The sequence below is a fragment of the Enhydra lutris genome, unplaced genomic scaffold (genome assembly GCF_002288905.1).
Source record: "Enhydra lutris kenyoni isolate GAN:26980312 unplaced genomic scaffold, ASM228890v2 scaffoldscaffold2, whole genome shotgun sequence".
Classification (NCBI taxonomy): domain Eukaryota; kingdom Metazoa; phylum Chordata; class Mammalia; order Carnivora; family Mustelidae; genus Enhydra; species Enhydra lutris.
Genome location: NW_019154086.1, coordinates 41,737,457 through 41,756,311, shown reverse-complemented (window position 1 = coordinate 41,756,311; position 18,855 = coordinate 41,737,457).

Genomic DNA, 18,855 nt, shown 5'->3' with positions numbered 1-18,855 from the left:
ATAAGATAGTTTCAAAATACCTTTAAACCAATGTTACCTCCTTTTAAACTTAGTTAAGCAGCTGTTCCTTGCTTGATGGTCCTTAATCCTACACACTGTCATTTTCTCAGAGAAAATTAGTAATAGAATATCAGCTTTAGCAACTCAGAATTTTTAATGTGCTACCTCTACTTGATCTCAAAGTCTTAGCACATTTCATTGGTAAACTTTACTGTCTTTGTTTCAGCTAAGTCCTTCAGAATTTCAAAACAGAGTGGTTAGCTCTGTTTTGCATGTAAGGAGCTTAGAAGTTACCATCCCATCGTAAGAATAAGTAAAAATCTGTACAGGCTGAAAAATCAACAGCCCTTCTTAGACCCATCAGTGAAGTGAGGTCAGAGGGCAAGATATGGTCCTGGTCCTAAACATTGGAGTGGCAGATGGGTACAGAGAAGGACAATTTACCAGAGCAGCAATGCATAAGCAGAAACTTCAGTAGGAACTGGTATCTGGACAGGAAAAGCCGAAGTGGTAACTGGCAAATTGCTGAAGGCTCACTGTGAAGAAGTCTGAGACCTAGAAACTGCAAGGGGATGCAGTCCAGGGGAAATCTTTATGCTTTTATGAATTTTAACTCTTGGGGCTTGGCCAGGTCCATGGAGTGAAGACCAGAGAAAAATTCCCTCATGCTTACAGCAGTGAGAGGGGGGAAAGGAAACATTTTAAAATACACTAGAGTTTCCTGTTCTTTTTGTTGTTGTTGTTGATTTTTTATTTCTTAATTAAATTTTTAATTTTTTTTTTATTGACATAAAATGTAGTATTAGCCCCAGGTTAGAGTATCCTGTTCTTTTTAAGAAGGCCTGCCCACAAAGGGAAACCATTTTACCAGACCTAACCTGCTACTGGGGTCTATCAACACTTCATCTGCCTAGGGGAAGGGAAACACCTAATTCCAGCTGCCTCTCCCCCTCCTTTCCCACCTTGGGTTGGGGAGGGGGGCTGAGAAGTACTTAGTGAAGTTTTGGTCCAGGGGTATAGCGTTACCTATAGACTGAGACCCAACTGTAGGACCATAGAATGCTATCCTTCCCTGACACCTTACCACTGCATTACCAAAGACCTATTTACTGCAGTTACTTTCACCCTGTACAATATGTCTACATTTTAACAAAAAATTACTGTATAGATTGAAAAGACAAAAAAAACAGAAACAGTTTGATGGGACTAAACAAGGAGGACTGGAATCAAATATGGCAGGAATGTTGGAGTAATCAGACTGGGAATTAAATAAAACAAAACGAATCATTACTATGCTTTCATGGAAGCATTACTATGCTTTAAAGGGCTTTAATGGAAAGAGTGGACAACAGGCAAGAACAGATAGATAATATAAGCAGAGAGATGGAAATTCTAAAAAAGAATTAAAAAGGAATGCTGGAGGATCAGTAGTGTTACAGGAGCGAAGAAAGCTTTTGATGGGCTTGGCTGAGGGCACAGTCACTGAGCTTGATGATATGACAATAAAAACTTAAAAAACTGGAAAGAAAAATTAAAAAAAAAAAAAAAAGCAAAAAAATGCCAGAATGTCCAAGAACTGCGGGGCAGTTATAAAAGGTGTAACGTACATGTAAGGGGGACTATCAGAAAGAGAGGAAAAAGTGAAAGACACAGAAACAATATTTGAAGAAATAATGACAGACTTTCCACCAAATTAATGTCAGACACCAACACCCACAGGTCCAGGAAGCTCAGACAACAATAAGCAGGATGAATGCAAAAACAAACAAAAACAAACAAACAAAAAAACCAAAAGCAAAAAAATCTGACCAACCAAACAAAAAACCACACTAGGAAAATCATATTCAAACTTTAGAAAAATCAAAGATTAAAAAAATGAAGTACCTGGGCGGCTCAGTTGGTTAAGTATCCAACTCTTGGTTTTGACTCAGGTCATGATTAGGGTCATGAGAGTCAGTCTTGACTCTGGCTTGTACCCAGCACGAAGTCTGCTTGAGATTCTCTCTCTCACTCTCCTTTTTGCCCCTACCCCTGCTCAGGTGCTCTCTCTCTTTCTCTCTCTCTGTCAAATAAATAAATGGGTCTTTAAAATGAAACAAAACCAAAAAACCCCCAAAACTGAAATACCCCAGAGGAATAAAGCACTCTACCTGTCTATAGAGAAGCAAAGGTAAGAATTACATCTCAAGTCTCCTCAGCAGCCTTGCAAACAAGAAATGGAGTGAAATGTCTAAAGTGTTGAGAATCTTGTATGCTGCAGAATTTTCCTTCAAAAGTGAAAGAAAAATACTTTCTCAGACAAACAAAAGCTGAGGGAATTTGTTGCCCATAGGCAGTGCCTTGTAAGAAGTGTTAAAAGAAGGTCCTTGGAAAGAATGAAAATAATATAGGTTGGAAACTAGGATCTACATAAAGAAAGAGAGGCCATTAGAGAATGAATAGGTGAAGAAAGAATGAAATTTTTTATTTTTCTTGCTCTTAATTGACTTAGTAAATAACCCTTTGTTGGAAATAATAATAGCAACAATGTATATGATTAGATGTATAATATATATTATAACCAAATGCATTTTGTGTATGTGTACACACACACCCCACACGGGTGTATAAATGAAATGAATGACAGCAGTAATAGAAAGAATGGGTTCCTTGATATTTACCCAAATGAATTTAAAAATTATGCCCACACAAAAATAGCATCTCTTTGTAATTGCTAAAACTTGGAAGCAACCAAGCTATCCCTGCAAGGGAATACATAAACTATGATACATCCAGATAACAAAATGTTACTCAGCACTAAAGAGAAAAGAGCTACCAAGCTATGAAAAGACATAGAGGAAACTTAAATGAATATTACAAAGTAAAAGAAGCAGATCTGCAAGGGTTATATACTACGTGATTCAACTATATGACATTCCTGTAAGGACAAAACTTATGGAGACAGTAAGAGGATCTGTGATTGCCAGGAATTAGGACAAGAGAGGAATGAATAAGTAGAATACAGAGGTTTTTTAGGGCTGTGAAACTATTCTGTGTGATACTATAGATTCATGTCACTATACATTTTTTAAAATACCCATAGAACATACAACACCAAGAGTGAACCCTAATGGAAACTATGGACTTTGGGTGATAATGTTGTGTCATTGTAGGTTTATAAGTTATAACAAGTGTACCACTGTGGTACGGGAAGTTGATATTGTGGAGGATATTGTGTGGGTGTGGGGATAGGGGATATATGGAAGCTCTCTATACTTCTTACTTTTGCTGTGAACCTAAAACTTCTCTAAAACACAAAATCTATTAATAAAAGACCAAAGTGATTTAATATGCTAATTATCATTTATGTCTTCAGCCGAAGTACTCCCACTCGGGGTGCTGTAGATTATCTCATTTCAAAGCTTTAAGTTTCAAATCAAAGAGAAACTTAAGGGATGCCTGGGTAGCGCAGTGGGTTAAAGCCTCTGCCTTTGGCTCCGGTCTTGATCTCAGGGTTCTGGGATCGAGCCCCGCATTGGGCTCTCTGCTCGGCGGGAAGCCTGCTTCCTCCTCTCTCTCTCCTCCTCTCTCTCTCCACCTGCCTCTCCGCCTACTTGTAGACTCTGTCTGTCAAACACATAAATAAAAACTTAAAAAAAAAAAGAGGAAATTAAACTAGACTGAATCCATAACTGCTTCCTCTTGACCACTTCACACAGGGTCCAATCAGGGACATTTAAAGCCCTTACTTTGTGTCAGAATAAGCAGAAGGCATAATACAATTGGGCTGCTATTTTAAACCAAAAGGAAGAGCCAAGGGCCTACAAAATCTAAGATAGCTGAAAACTTGCCAGAAGCACAAACTCTGTTCCTGTATTACTCCATTAAATTGGAAAACTAACCCTGGTGCCAGGAAGGACGCATAAAATAGAAATGGAGCTCGGTTATCCAGGCACTGTCCAGTTTCTGATTTCTGTGGACACACCCAGACCCAGTAGACCCATTCCAGACAGTCTGGAATAATTGACCATGTTCCTGAAGCTTCTGAAATATGGTTCACTTTTCTGTTTCTGGCTTTATTTCTTCAGTGCCCTGTAGAGAGTGTTATAATTCACTCTCAGCCTTTTAATTTACTATTTTTAGAATCCATTCTTTTTTCTGAAACTCTGTGTTAGGAGAGACCACTGTGGCTGGCATCTCTGTTTTTGTCTGGCACCAAGGTTGATGTTGGACCATCAATCTTCTGTCTTTATAATCACATGTAACCTATGATTCAAACCCAGTTATTCATGAAAAACTTGCAAACAATCCCATATACATTCACCTCTTCTTCTCATTCTGTTAGTTGACACCCTCATCCTCTAAGTGTTTTTCTAAATGGACCTTGTCTTCCACCTCCCCACTCCTGGTGGGAAGCTTCTCCTTCAACCACATATGTGAGACTTTTTATTTAACTGCAGCGATAGATCTAATCAGAACTTCCTAAAGCTTTAGTAAATACAACTCAGTGCATTACTTAGGTACCTCTAAAGCAACTTCAATTATTGCCAGAATAAGTCCTAGGAAGATGTAAGAGGAGGAGTGCTGTTCTAAAGGCACCATTACTTTGCTTCATTTTTAGAAAAGTTTTTTTTTTTTTTTTTTTTTTTTTTTTTTTTTTTTTTTTTTTTTTTTAGGGGTGGGTATACTAGAAGGGAATACCTAGGTCTTCAGTTACAGTTGGAATAAAACAAATGAATGCCATTTCAACCTACAGTTATAAGAAGTCTTGAAGACCATGTACACTGACTTTAAACCACTGCGTCTATTGTACCACTCTTCCCTTAGATAACTTAGTCTTTTAACCCACAGAACACTCCTCTGTGAGATGGGTCCCTGCACTCTGTGAGTGGCTTTAGAAAGATTGGTGGTTTTACATTAGCAGTTACAGTAACTAGAGAAGAATTATTGCTTCCTTAACTTTGTGGCTCTGTCTGTCGACAGAAAAAATAGCTTAAAAAAAATCAAAGCCAGATGGCTCTGGAGGAAATGCCTCTAATGCTTCGGCTGTTGTTAAGACACCCTGGGAGGAGCTCTTTTATGGCTGGTCACCATGGTCCTGCTTTACTGGCCCATCTGTTCCCTAGATCTTGTGTAAGAGCACTTGTGCCCTTGGTTAAGTTTAACTGAGTAGCAAAGTACCTTGTTCTGACTCCACAGTGCCTAATAAAAAAGTAACCGTTGGGACACAAATGAGGAAAGAACAGACAAGGCAATATGTTGAATATGCTCACAGACTAATAAGACCTCAGCTAAAACAGAAGGGAAACATTTAAGACAAATTGATACATCATTTTTAAATCAGCAAAACTTTCTCCTATTTCTTTGCAAGAAGTGGCCTGGTGATAATTGGGAAACCTAGAAAAGCTGTGAAACTTCATTTCTTCCCTGGTAATCTTCAGGAAGTCATCCTTTATAATTTTATGCAACCTTTTGCATGAGGGTGACGATCTGTATATGATCCACAAGTTAGTTAGTTTCTATAAGGAATTACTGAAATGGATGGCACTGTTCAGAAGGGATCACTTCTGGTAAATCTAGTGGCACTTTGGTAAACCAGCTCTCTACAGTAAGGGAAAACCCTGATTTGTGGGCTCTGTAGAGTTTTATCATGTGATCTGTGGCATGTGTAAACTACTAATGATTTAAAAATAAGCTTGCAAAATTCTTGTGTATTTAAAATTCAGCTCTCTAAGCCTCAATTTAGCAAGCTCCAGCTCACCTTTGGATATGTTGCAAATAACCGGCAAAGTCATGGTTTATAACAGGTGTGTTTTGAGATGGAATGAGTTTCTTGCAAAGTCATGATGCCAAGGAACACTAATACAAACAATAAGCATGACATTCCTTAGAATGGTCTTGCACACACGCACACACACACACACACACACACAGGCGTTTGGTTCAAAGGCTTTTTATTGCTTTTTACAAACTAGTAAGAACATTGTTGGATTATGTTGCACAGGAATTTTCCTTTACAATTTCAATATTTAGGAGAGCTTAAAAGACTTGTGGCAAAATTGGAGCATGGGGGTGATGTCAGTTTCAGTCAACAGCAAAGGTAAAAATGGACTGAATATTCCTAATATATAGTGATAAAGTTTACCTAGGAAACTAGGTAAACTCACCGCTTAAATAGTTCTATGTTTCTCTGAGTTCAGCTACTGATCTTATTGGCAACGTTTTTACTTGCAATGGAATTTAAGAATATTGAGTAGATACCTATGCACATATGAGTGGTTGACATCTGAATGCCAAAAAGAACGTAAGAGTTGATGAAAGAAGCAATCTATAAAGTATGTGTAAGTTTTCAGATTCTTTAGAATGAAGCAGAGGGGTTTACAGAGATTATTGGTAAATTAAATTGATAAATTTAAAAAAACACAATTATTTTAATACTACTGTCCTGTTGTCTTGACCAATCCAGTATCTGTTTTCCAAGAATGTAACCCTTACATTAAAAATGACTAAAAAGATATATTTGTTGTTTTCATAATCAGTAGGTAGATTTGAATTGCTCACAATATTTCTCATCTTTTTGTGTTTTAAGAAGAAGGGTTTATTTTATTATTTGAAGGGATAGGATTTAATGAGAAACATTCCAGAAAAATATAATTGGAGTAGTTTGAGGATTTTAATGTGAAGTCAGTGTAAAGCAACAGAACTACATTTTGGCATAAATCAGTTTGAGAAATTGTTATGAGTTTTTATAAATGGAATTTTGAGACATTTTGCATTTTGATAAACTTATATATATGTATATATATTGTTTTTTCTTTTCATTAACTCAGTGAAATTACTCTTCTTTTGAAACAGTGAGTGGTTTGATTAGGAATATTATACACTGATACCAGACTGCCTGGGTTGAAATCCCAGTTCCTCAGACAGTTTTGTTTTGTTTTATTTTTTAACTTATTTGTATTTCATTTACCACATTTGTAAACACACAATAAATACTATTAAAATAATAGCACCTACTCCATATGGTTGTTATGAAGATTAAATGAATTGATGTACATATTTTAACAAAAGTGGTATCATACTAAAAATCATCTACTAAAATTTGCTCTTCTGACTTAGCAATATAGTTCATTCATTTTACCTGTCAGCCTGAATCTTTGTAAAAACTTCCCAATAATGTGTTTTTGACATAAATTTTTCAAACATTGTCTGTTAACACAATGCTGAAATGATTACTGTAACTTGGTTTACATATTTTATACTTCAAGTTCTGATCTGATAGTTACTTATATACCTAGAACCAATAGTTAATCTATACACCTTTTGAAAATAGTATAATAGCATTTTAATTAGAAATATAAGGTTTAAAATATATTTTCTATTACCAAGAAGTGGGTTACTACTATTTCAACAGTATTTATCTGGATGTGTTTGGGAGAGTTAAATACACAATGTTTGGAATGCAGTATGCTGTCAGGTTTTCCTTGTTTCATGGAAAGATGATCTATACTATTTAATCTATGCCATTTAACCCATGGGTATATAAATGGAATAAGTGAAATTGGCATCTATCTCAAATAGCCTTTACCCTTACTCATGGTAATGCTAAGGGGTAGAACCCTCCTCCCCCAAAATCTTACAAATCTACTTTGTTCCTAACAAACTAAGCCAGAGCTTTAGAACTACTATGACTCTTGCAAGGACCTCTAATTTAGGATTCTTGAAGCCCTGGTTTTTATCTTTCCTATGAATTACTGAGTCAATTACCTGGCAAGAAGTCTTCTATTTAGTGGCAATATGTGCTGAATGGTTCTATAAAGTAAAACTAATAAACCTCCTAAGATAAAAAGTATTAGGAAAAAGATTGCCAAAAGGGTCCATTTTTTTAACAAGGGTAAGAGAAACTAACATGTGCATGTGTTGAAGGCATACATACAGAACCTCTTTGTGGTTTCACAGGAAAAGGTGGCAACCCAACCTCAGCATGATAGCAATTATGTATAAAGAATAATGCATTCTCAACTTCAGTGTGATAGTGTTTATATTTTTAGGTACAGTGTGATTTTTAACTTTGTTGGGTTGGTAATTAAAATTAAGATAGGAGCATGAATAATTCATGATGAATGAAAATGGCTTATATAAAAAATAATACTACTAGTCAGGTATTTAGGAATTAAAAAATTGTTCTTTCTTTCAGAAATTCATTACCTCCAATGAAAAATGTCAAAGAGTACACTTTTTAAAGCAAAAGTAAATCTGTCTCCTGAATCATTTTAGTGTGGTTGAAATTTATTGATTCATTTATTTCTAGGGTCTCCTGACAGGGAATTCATTGAAGCACGAATCAAAATGAAATCCTAAAATAATTTTATTCATGTCAACAATAAAAAGAATTTTGGAAATGTCTGTCATTCTTTCTATGTCCATTAGTCAATTTTTAACTTAGGATAATTTTACATTTCTTTATAAGGTTAAAGAATCTTTTGATTAAATTTTAAATCTTGATTAACAGTAAGGTTAACCATTTAGAGTAAGAACAGCTCAATTTAAGGTATTATTTTTTAGTTGAAAAATCAAATCTAAAGCAGAAGATACACTGGCCTCATCCTTTTATAGTTAACCTTGTGAAAGATCATAGAACATTATAGGCAAATTCAGGATTCTTCCCTTGTGTTCTAATTCTATTTGTCAGGTTTTCCTTCAAAACCTCAGTGCCTCACTGAAATTCACATTTGAATGGGGCACATTTCTCACTACAAGAAACAAGAGCTTACCTGTAGCCACAAGAAAACATTAATCACAAAATTTTATTCAGTGCCCTTGGACTCCATTATGCTACTAATCCTGCTAAGCATAGTTTAGTGTCTGAAATCCTCTTGAATGAGGCCTTTGTTAATAATTTTCCATGGTAACTTACTTGATCTCGGATCTGGGAAATATATTCCTCTCATTTGGGATATTTAATTCTTTAAATCTATGATGTGTTGATTAATTCCTGGCTCTTTAGTTACAATGAGCTATATATAACATCTAAACAAAATTAGTAAAGGCTCAAGAAGGTTCTCTGGCCTGCATATCATGTGTCATTTAAAGGACACGAAACCTACTTATAAAAATGAGACTATAATAATAACATTATTAAATATATAAACTTTATTTAATTTTCTGGGCCATTATTAAGAGGAGTTCTAAAAGGCACTAGACAGATTAGACTGCCATGTGTATCTTATTAAAAGAGGAAGAATTTTAGAATCAGAAGACAAATTAAGGTCAAAGTTTGTCATATGGTATTTGTATAATATTATAGATCGATTCTTTTAACAATTGTTTTTGGTCATTGAAATATAAAATTTTCCATAAGTAGATAATAAATTAATTTTACAATAAGAAGAAAATCTTAACAGATCAAATTACCTTGCATTTAACAACGACAAAAAAACACTGTACTGATTATGCTGATCAACTTCTCCAGTAGTTTAGATTTTATTGGAATTGCAATACTAGACAACAAATTAGCCCTAGATAGTTTTATTTAAACAAATTATATATCATATGTAATGTATATTCTCACATGTAAAAGAGGTTGTGTTACAAATTATTTGCAGATTAGTTGTTTGGAAACAATATTACATTTTCTCATAAAAATAATGTCACAAGTAGTACTAATACACATAGTAGTCTTTTTAATTATATAATTTCAAAATACTAGACCAATAAAACTTTATAGCCAAAGTATGATTCACTCTGACCCTAAATAAGTAAGGAGAGGGTAGAAGGAGTTCAGTAGAGCAGTGGGAGGTGAGACCTGGCAACTGAATACCTCTAAAGTCAGAACCAAAGAAAAGCTCTCAGGGTTTGGATCTGGAAGAAAGGAAATGTGTGCAAGTCACTTACAAATGTGTGCAGATAAAGGTTGCTTGACTGTAGGAACATGAAATTAGTGATATTTCTATTGTTTAGCAAATACTCACCATTTCCGTGACAGAACTGTTTCCCAGCTCCTTGACGGTCAGGATCCAACAGGATATTATAACATCAGGCACAGACAGGGACTTGAAATGGACTTGGCAATCAGATGTGCCCTCTTGCCCTCTTTTTCTTTCTTCATGAGAAAAAACTTGGTTAGCTGTTGGCTTAAAGACAGTACAGTGGAGCAGACTGAGAGAAAACCAACTCCAGTTTAGGGGAGCCAAACCATAGCTGATCTACAAATACATAATGCATATTTGCATATAATTTGGGTCTTGCATGTCCCATTCAGAGCAGTTTAGCCAATTCTTTATTATGGTTGAACTGCTCCCACTGTAGACATGAGAGTAAATCCTGTCTTTGTATGGAAAAAAATTGGTTTCCTGGATGAGATAGAAGTGACAACAGACAGATCCTGTCATTGATGCTTTATCACTCTGCTTTTGTGACTCTCTTATCAATGTTTATTACTTTGGTTGGGTAGTTCTTAACTCTTTGAATGGGCAAAAGACCTTGGGGAATATGTTGCTTCATCCTTTCCGCTAGCATATAATGTGATTTGCTTAAGTATTATAGGAAGATAGAGCTTTCATCTATCCACTACTGTGAGGAAAGGGAGATAGGGAGAGGGACAGAGGGAGATACAAATAGAAGAAACAGACACAGGAAAATAAACGATTAGAGTTAAGGAATCTTCAAAAACAAGGATTGTTTCTGCATCTTAAATCCATTAAAATTTAATGATGTGGGGAAGAGACAAGTTTAGTCACATCCTTAGCAAAGTAAAAAGAATGCTGAGAGCTATGGAATCCTAGTGCCCATTGGAGAATAGGGGACAAGATGGTAAGAATAGGAAATAGACTGGAGCATGTGTGGAGTAAGCCAGGGGCGGAGGGCTGTGGAGGCGAAGAGTTGGGGGGGAGATACTGGTGGTGGAAGTTTAACATAGAAACGTAGATGAGGCATTTGAAATCAGGCACTTATTCGATCCATGTGCAATTTTTCGAGAGGGAACTAACATCTGATTTTATATTTTTTTAGAAACAAATTCTGATTTTAATGTGGAAAAGAGATAGTGGTAGAGAGAACCTAGAGACAGACCAGTTAGGGAGAGAAGAGATTATTATATTATTTCAGGTGATACATGGCACTTTTGAACCCTAAGAAGGATTTTGAGGATGGGGGAGAGGGATAAATTTGAGACACCCTGGAAAGCAGTGTAAATGTCACCTGATTATCTGGTCCCTTCCTGTGGCCCTCATTCCAGTATTGATATCCAGGGCCAGAGTTTGCAATCCATTGCTACATGGAATGGAAAAGGAAAATGTGGTAATCAAACCTGAGCAAAACTAAACTTAATTTTTTATTTTATAATCAAATGTAGTGCTGATTCCACTAGACCTTACTTAACTTACAAACTTCTTTTAAGACCATTAGCACTTTAATGATTGATGAACAAACAGATACCAGTTACCACAAATTGGATTCATACATTGATTAAGTTCAGAGAGATGTCTTACTTCAAAATAGTATTAGTTAATTAATTACGAATATATTTGAGAGAAAAACAAATTACCTCTTTAAAAAATGTAAAACTGAGTAATGCACACCATTTTCTATTTTCATCTAGATTTCTTTTTAAACTACTTTTTCAATATTGAAGCTAATTTAATGTACAAAGTTATATTATTATTCACCAATAAATAGATGTGGAAAATATACCTCAGAAGAAGGAAAAGGCTACATCCCACCGAGTAGAGTTCTGAGAGTATTTTATTTTTGCATTGTTAATCATATGCAAATATGTATTAGAACTGTTGATACATTCATCTTCATAATGTCTTTTCAGCTTGTTAAAATGAAGTTTAAGAAGCTCCTGGAGGAGTAATAGGCTACATATAATGGACTAGGGAGTGGAAAGTTTGGTTCTATATGCTTAATTAGTTTCTAATTTCTCTGTAATCTCATCATGAGTCTCTAAGAGAAAATAATATTGACCATACATATGGTACAAGTGGGTGCTGGCATTTTAGATCATTCTCAAGGGGGCTCACTAAATTATTTACTAAGCCTAATGCATTACTGATTGAAATTAAATTTCACCTCCAGTGTAATTTTAAATTTGATGAGTAAATAGTACCCTATGAACATCATAGGCTTTTGTAAGAAGTAAGGGAAATGAGGTGCCTAGTGTAATGTGTTGAAGAAATAAGGGGATACTTTGCCTTGTTTCATTTAAAGAAGAAGGTTTCATATCATATTCTATATCAGGGAAAGAGGGAAGAAAAAACTACTTTTCACCCTTAGGTAAATAAAAACAAAGCAAATAAACAATTAGAACAACAACAAAAGGAATCATTCTTTCTAGTTCTCATCCCCAAATTAAACCAGATCTTGAGCTTTCTTGTAAGGTACTGACACCCTAACAAAAATAATTTTATCCTGACCTTTACAAAGTGATGCTGCAAATCTTTATCTTTATTCATAGGATAATCTTGTGAGAAAGTTTTGACTTTCACTCAAAAAAAATTACTGATTTTCTACTGTGAACACTCACTACAAATATGATAAATACCTAGTCTATTTTTTTAACATTTTAACTAGTTTTGTTAAAATCTGTACTCCAACAAAAACTTTTCTGCAAATGAACTTATTTTCTTTTCTAAATACTTTGGTCTTTAAGTCTGTCTTTGACATCTGGTTTCTAGTAAGGGCTTAGTAAACTGTTGTTGTTATGATGTTGTTACTATTATGGTAGACCTGTTCATAGACATAAATAGATCCACATATGCTCTCTATGACCAATCTGTACACTGCGACTATACTGGTGACCTTGGCAAAACAGAGACATTCAATTATCCTTGCTATGTGAAGTAGTAAAGTATGTTTCCCTAACGTTTCACTGAACATGGTATTCTTAGGAGATAATGTGATCATATAAAACCATACCCAGCTGACAGTTTGGGGAAAAATTCCTGAAAGTCTGTATATCTGGCTATCGTTTAATACATTTTTACTCCACCAACTACTATGTATAAAGAAAATGTACAGTTTATGTCCACTGGTCTTAATGGACTGCCCCTATAGGGGACTGTGTAGACCCCTCCCAATAGAAAGACCCTCTGGCCTGGGCACATTGTTCTGTACACTGACCACTTAAAATGTTTTGAAGATTCTAAACCAATTTGGTCAGATGACACATACTGAATTTTCCAAATAAGACACAATGACTGACACATATAAGTGACCCTAGAAACTGACAGTTCTGAAAAATGAACTGATCCCGGACATAAAGACTGTGTCCCCAGCAGCCCAGGGAAGCCGGCTTGCCCACACCCTTGCACAGATAAACGTAACCAAGTTGAGATATCAAAAAATTTCTGGGGCGCCTGGGTGGCTCAGTGGGTTAAGCCGCTGCCTTCGGCTCAGGTCATGATCTCAGAGTCCTGGGATCGAGCCCCGCATCGGGCTCTCTGCTCGGCAGGGAGCCTGCTTCCTCCTCTCTCTCTGCCTGCCTCTCTCCCTACTTGTGATCTCTCTGTCAAATAAATAAATAAAATCTTTAAAAAAAAAAAAAAAAAATTTCTAGGGCCATCTTCCATCTTTTATGTATATAAAATGCTTACCTATGTTTTCTCAAAGTTCAACTGGCCACAGTTTCACATAGTCAGGCACAATGAACATTCAAACATCTTGTGATCTGATGGAAAATTCTTCCAATTTATCAATGTCTCTGGCTAATGAAGACTAGGTAATACTTGTTTTTAAAATTGTAATGTATTTCTTAGTGCTCTTAATCTTTTTTTAAAGATCTATTTATATATTTGAGAGAGAGAGCAAGAGTGAAAATGAGCAGGGGGAGGGGCAGAGGAAGAGGAAGAAGGAGAGAGAGACTCTCTAGCAGACTCCCTGCTGAGTGTGGAGCCCTAGGCAGGGAGCAGTCTCATGACCCTGAGATCATGACCTGAGCTGAAATCAAGAGTCAGACTTAGCCACCCAGGCACCCCATTAGATATCTTAATCTTTTAAAAATTAATCAGCAGGGTCGCCTGGGGGGCTCAGTGGGTTAACCCTCTGCCTTCGGCTCAGGTCATGATCTCAGGGTCCTGGGATCGAGCCCTGCATGGGGCTCTCTGCTCAGCAGGGAGCCTGCTTCCCCCCTCTCTCTCTGCCTGCCTCTCTGCCTACTTGTGATCTCTCTCTCTCTCTGTCAAATAAATAAATAAAATATTAAAAAAAATTAATCAGCAAATGTTTATAATGTGTAATATTAAGGTGTCTCCTCTTCAGAACTTCATATAGAGCAAACTGTGTTTAAGAAGTACTTTTGTTTCTAAGTGTCTCACAGAGACAAGCTGGGATGGCATCTATGTATACTTTCTATAACTTATATTTAGTAACAAAGAATATATGCTACCCTATTAATAATTTTATCAATGAACAAATTATTGTGTCTGAGATGAATGAAATTGTGCTTGCGATGAATTATTTGGATAAATAATATTCATCACTCTTTTAATATTAACAATTAAGATTTGTGAGAATGATGTATGTTATACTGAATGCTGCTAATTTGCTAAATATTACAGGTAGTCTTATTCATTAATTATTTTGCTGAAGAGTAGTTTGTTGAACATGTACTGCACATTAGGAATGTGAGGATCAATCTGTTGATGCTAAATACATGTAAATTGTCCTCTCTGACATGGACTATATAATCAATTTTGAAAACTAAGCCACACCAGAGAATGAAATAGGTGATACACATTACAAAAATACTGTGTTACAATGATGTGTACCATATCAAAGTGTACTTTTAATGGTCCTTTGAAGTCTAAATTTATCTTAAACTGTCATTCAATTCTCTTAGTAATTGAGCACTCATAATTTTTTATCCTATGTTCTATTATTTTCTATATTACTTTGCAACTCAATATTTTATACTCCTCCACATGATTTTATCTATGGCTGATGAAGTAAAGTCATATGAGGAAATGATGGAGACTAGAAAGGAGACTAGAACTCCTGAAAGGAGACTAGAACTCTAACCAATTGCAAAAAAAGGTCTTGACTGTCAGGCACAGGAACTTAGAATTGATTTGATGAACACCTCAGATCCTCTGGATTTTCTCCTCCATTTTTTTCCCCCCTGTGAGAGCTCTTTCTATGTTTTCAGGGCTCAGGACCTTGGTTATCTTGTTACCTTGGTTCAGAGGCCATCCTGAAATTGAAAAAGAGGTTTAGTCCAGCAGTTAGTAGATGGAATATGAGTAAGAAAACAAGGGCTATTTCTTATCGTCCACTTTCATGAAACTAATTGTAATACTTTCATTTAAGAAATTCTCTTCTTTCCTTAGGCCAAAATTAAGCTTTAAGGTTTAGAAGTAAGTGGAAAAACCAAGCATCACCTCTCCTCTTGCTACAAATGAAAGAAAACAAACTTTGTAGCCAGGACAGCAGGAACCTGGCTTTGTAAAATTGCAATCAAAGCTGGTCTGTTGATCAGCCAGCAATAGATCTCAAGTGGTAATCTGGGAGCATGCCACCACCACGATGCTTTCAATTCTAGTTAGCAAATACCCCCTTCTAAGATGAAATCTGTCTCCTATGAGTAGCCATCAGGGCCATAAGGTCGATAAACCCAAATGAAAGCATATTTTCTTGCCCAAATCTTATTATAAATTAAGCACATTTTAGAAATGAATATTGTTTAACTTTCTTATTTTTTGGCCAGATACAAAAAGTTATAGACTCATGACCATAGGCATTCTGGGATATATGTACCAATATAAAATGTATCATGATGTGCTATTCATTTTTTAAAGAGAAAATGAATATGCAATTACAAAACCATACAATGAAATCTTCAGAGGTATAAAGATACACAGAGACATACTACTAAACCTCACAAGGATATAAACAAGTGACAAAAAAGGTGAAGAAAAATCACAGACTGTAGTATAATAAGGTTTACATTCTTTTATCCTTGTAAAAAAATCAGCTAGTTACTTACGAGTATCTGAAACTGTGATAATAATTCCTTCAAAACATGATATTTTAAATTCTTTCCTCACGTTTTCATAGAAACTTAGTTTAGCTAGAATTAAACTTAGCTGAAGCAAACTTTGTTTTAGGTGAAAATTTATTTAGCTAATACCACTTTGGAATTTTAGGGAAAGGTTTTTTTAAAATTGTAATCTGTTTATTCGTTCAGATTTAAAAAAATTAGTGAAAATTTTGAGTAATGACTTAATTCCTGTGGAAAAAAGCAAACAGCTCAGCATATATCATATCTAAAATATCTTTCTCTTCCTTCTCAAAGAAATAAAATAAGATCATGACAATCAAAGAATCTTAAAATGTACTCCTTGAGAAGTATATAAAATTTAGGGAAAATAACTAGATTTCTTTATGAAGAGAAAGTTATGAGTTTTATAGTCTATATTATATATCAGAAACTCAGTGAAAAAGTGGTCTTTAGGATTTTTACCTTTCCTTTTATGTGATAGAGTTTAAAAAGATGAAAGGCAAGCTTTTGTGTTTACATCTGGAGTATAAAAGCGGCTCAGTATGAGAAAAGGACATTCCATGAAATACTATGTCAGAAACATTCTCAGTCAGAATTCCAGAAATAGCAAGATGTTAAATAGATAATTAAAATGTCTTCAAGGTTTAAACCATAGGGACTTAGGGTTTTAATCATGCAGTGTATATTCATCAGAAGTTTTTGCTTTTATCTTGAGCAGATTTTGATGCTGTCTTTGGAGGAAGAAAGACCAAGCTCTGTGCTTCTGAAATTCTTTGGTTTGATGGGATCTGATATTAGCATGCTTACCTCAAAATAGCTATCATTTTATTAGATGGCTGGCAGCCATCAGCAATGCTGTCTTGCAGAAACATAATGGGCTTTTCCATTTCTGATGAAATTGGAAAGCTGTGGGAACTTCTGTGTCATGGCATAGGAATTGTGTTACCCACAGTGTAAGATTTTTATTTTCAGGGAAGGAAGCAAACAGAATGTTGGAACTAATCATAGCTTTGATGTAAATAGGTTTTATTCCAAATAATTTTTTAAAAAATGCAATGCAAATATAAGAGCATTGGGTTTGGCAGCAAGATGTTTACTGGATAAAAAAGTAATACCCAAGTTTGTCTTAGAACATTTATATCATCAAAATGTACAGCTTAGAAATTTACCCATTCCTGTCTCTCAGTGTGTACCTTTATTATTTTTTTTTCTTTTTCACTCCCTGAAAAAGGGACCATAAGTATACTTGATAAATGTGGGCATAAAAATTAACATACAAGAAAATTTATACATTGACATATATCTATTAATTTCACATTAAAATATGTCTCCATAAAGTAATATTTAAGACTTAATATGAAATACAGTAGCGTGTACCATTGATAGTTAAAAAGATTACAAGCTCATTAAATATTTTTCCATACCAATTCTTACATCAGTCCTTTTATCACATTAAACAAAAGGCATAGATGTGAGTTGATTATTGTATTCCTTAATATCTTAGATTAAAAACGAATCAGAATTGTCTTCAATTGCAATGAATGAACACATTGTAAATGATATTTATTTATTTCCTTTTTGTTAATAATAGTAGAATAGTCCTTTGCATTCTTGGTAATGAAAAGGAGATTAAAATGATAAAACAAGGTGTTTTAAGTAATTGAAACTTTCAAAACTCTCTTCTATGTATTTTACATAGAATGAAGAAATTACTTGTGTCACTTCTTTGTTGGATTGGCTGAGAAAATGATAGGGGTTGATTTAGAAATCATATCAATAGAAATGTTCTTATTCACAAAAGAGTTTTAAGTAGTAAAACTGCAGATGCTGTTTATACTTTAGTTTAATTGCTTGAAAACACATGCAGGTGGAGAAAATGCTAACTGGTACATATTACACAGGGTGATTATTTGGTGGTAAAGCAAAATGCCCTTCCCTTGTAAAGAGAATTTGTAGAGTAATATCAACTAAGTGAAGAAAATATAATTGGTCCTTTTAAAACATCATTCACAAATGGAAACTGATTTCTAATTTTAATAATAGGGAGTCAAATATAAAACTTTCTAGAAGTGATATTTTATAATATAGAAATCTATTTGTGTACATATTATATAAATTATACTATAGAAATATATAGTATATAAAATATAGTATAGGTAGAATGGAACTTTTGATGAGTATTAGTTTAAATTTTTTCAAATGTCTTAAAATGTCTAAATACACTAAGCAACCGAGTTTTCTATTGGCAATATTATCTTTGAGGTTTTGTTTTTAATCTTGTAAGTAACATAGCCAAGCCAGCATGAACTTTAGATTTTGTTTACAGATATTATTAAAACCGAGATTTTCAGTGGTCACATCAAAAATATCAGGCTAGAAAGAAGGATTTAAAGGTAATTATTAAATGTGCAAAACAAGAATAAAATCTAGTGTAGAGAAATAAAAAACTAGGAAAGGCCATCAGACAAAAGGGTAATTCTTTTCAGTATTTACTAGCTTGATATTTCTACGATCAAATGGACAATTTCAGTGTTGGGAATATGTCAAAGTCAGGACATTTTCCTCAGGTTTGTGACTGCCTAACACCTCGACCTACACCAGTTATTGTAATGCTATGGTTCCTAGCACACACAGAGGCACCTTGCCTCTTGCCTTTATTCTGTAAGGACCAAGTCTTTGAATTTCATCCAATATCAGAAAATGCCCATTGGTTTATCTATTTCCATCCAAAATTCCTAGAATTGTTTTAAGTGCCTTACAAAATCTCTCTCAGCATGAAGTCAGCCTTAATTTTTCTAAAAAATATTTTGGACTTAATTCGGAAATCTTTTAGAAAATAATGTGAGATTTTATCTGAAAGAAATGCTGGAATTAAATAG